This window comes from Anarrhichthys ocellatus, unplaced genomic scaffold (genome assembly GCF_004355925.1).
Source record: "Anarrhichthys ocellatus isolate YVR2014 unplaced genomic scaffold, GSC_Weel_1.0 scaffold57, whole genome shotgun sequence".
In the NCBI taxonomy this organism is placed as follows: domain Eukaryota; kingdom Metazoa; phylum Chordata; class Actinopteri; order Perciformes; family Anarhichadidae; genus Anarrhichthys; species Anarrhichthys ocellatus.
In genome coordinates this window covers 81,484-84,093 of record NW_022280087.1, presented here as the reverse complement: position 1 = coordinate 84,093, position 2,610 = coordinate 81,484, and positions in this window count along the sequence as shown.

Below are 2,610 nucleotides of genomic sequence, written 5' to 3'. Positions count from 1 at the left end.
TCTTGACAAATGACTCTTTCATTTATCATAAAAATTGATTAACCTTCTGGTGGCTGACTAAGCTGTTAACGAGCAGCCTTCTAAATGTTATGTGACATTTTGTTTTCTGAGGCAGAAAACAAAGAAGTGGAGTCCTGGGTTCATGAACTTGAAAGCGTGACCCTGCTGTCAGCACTGGGGGGCATTGACACAGAAAACCCAGAGAGGGAGGAGAAAGGGAAGGACAGAGTGAACTGGGCAACAAATGCTTGAAATCATCAGGAGAGCTACTTAACGTTAGCTGTTAGCAGCAGGTGGTCGGCACGGTCCTGCTTGGCTAAAAGACACAGCTAACGGCTAACGTTAACGGAGGTTGCATTGAGTTACATTATGATGCCTTCAGGCTCTATTCTGTTTTCAAATACAATCCTTTAAAATATAGTTTTTGGCGAGAAACTCAAATAATTCCAGTTGTTTGAAGGTGACGTTTTCACAGCAACATCAAATAGATTTTAGAAAGTGACTTCTGACCGGTTTAACTTCCTAACACTAGCTCTTATAATACATAATTAAACTACTAATGACAGGATTTGTTCAAATCAAAGCAAATATTTAATTCAATATACAATCATTTATCTCCAAATCATTTGAATTGTTTTGATTTGTATGTAACTCTAATCAGTAGACACTATTCCTAAAACAATCGAGCTGTATAGTGGACTGAGGCTCATGCAGATAAACATGTCCGACATTAATTGTAGCCTGAGAGGTGGCAGCACACGTCACATGACTCAGTGAACAGGTAGAGAGCGAGAGCTCTTTTTATGGGCGATAAGAATAGACGCTGACACCTACTCCGCCTTAAACAACCTGTTGACCAAACTGCTCTGACAGCCACGGCCTCACGCCCATTCAGACACACTCTCTCTCTCACACAGCTATTCGTCGGACCATTAGTCTCTCGTGGCAGGCGGCGGCAGACAAGCACCCTCTGAAACAAACGGGCCGGCTCTTGTTAGCGTGGTTTCAAAGGTGGGAAGAGGCGGCCGGGCCCCTCGCTGAGGTTCAGCCCATGGAGGAGGAGATGTGAGTGGATGCAGATGGCAGAGGGGCTGCAGGCGGTCGGACTACTCTGAGCACCACGAGGCAAACAGCGGGACGACATGAGAGTCAGTGGTGCTATTAGTAGTTTATTCTGACACTTAATTTAAAATCCTCCCCATTAAAAGTAGGGTACATAATCAGCTTCCACTACAGGCTTATGTAATGCTTTGAATCAGAAAAGTGTGTTTGCACATACGTTTGTGAAATGAATTACAGTTCCTTCCAAAGTGGTTAAGAAGCTGAACCGCGACTGTAATTCGAGGGGTTATAAAGAGATTGTATGTGATTCTAACACAGCCTGACGTCTGCTGGTGTGAGGCCTCAGACACAGCAGCTGCTGGAGGAAGAGGAGGAGGGTGCTGTGCCACATAATATCACCAAACCACAAGTAGCAGCAGGTGTGGCCGTAGAAACACTACTTATAAGGCCTTGACAGAGGCCCTAGACTGGAGAACAAGGTTTAGTGGTGAACAGACACAAAACAAAACACTTAGTGTCCGCTTCCCATTCACGCTAAAATAATGAGCGTTTACATGGAAAGCAAAAAGGTGAAGAGCAGACAGTGCTGCAGAGACGGGACCATAATAAGGAGCCTCCTGCTTCACCTCAAACACACACACACACACACACACACGAGGAATGTTTAAAAATGTAAAGAAATGAAAACACTACGTAGATACTGTTGCTTTGATCACCGAGTAGTCATTGTTGTTCTGATAAAAAGATAAAGACACGGTGTCCCTTTAAGAATTCATGACGATGGAGGAAACACTGGATATATTTGAAGTATTTCACCTCTGGAGCTGTGAACTGTGATTCGCTCTCAACTTCAATCTCGTCTGAAACTCTGCCTCCACTACCACTTTCATTATCAGACAATCACAAGAACTTTTACCCTGAAATAGAAAGTTACTACACAGAAACCTGTGTCCTAACTAAATCACGTTGTATAGAAACGATGAGGGTCAAAATGATACACCGTGGCATTGTAACCAACCCCCTACCATCTAGCCTCCTTTTCACTCCAAGGGTTTGAATATAGAAACCTGCTGCTTTAATTAGCAAAAACCCACGAAGAAGAACTCGAGCTCGGCCTGCTCTGTGCGTCGCTCGGCTGACTGCTGTGACGACAGCTGCTGAAGCCGAGCGCCGCTGCTCCTGAACGCCACCTGACCCTCCGACAAACCTCCCTTTCTCTCTTTGAGAGGTTGTGTTTCACGCACATGTCCGAAGCGCCCGCTAGGATCCGGTGTCTTCAATGACAAAAGGCGGAGACACGCTCACACCGTGACAAACGCTAATGTGAACACTTAGCATCTGACACTTAGCCGCTGAAGCTAATTCAGAGCTCAAAGCCAACATGATCCATGTCCGCGGAGTCTGTGTGACAGCAGACTCTCCTATCAAACGAGGCCGTTTTTGTCCTTCTACTGACCCACATCTTATCTGGAAGCCATGCAGCAGCCGCGTGGGTAAACAAACACACACACACACACACACACACACACACACACACACACACACACA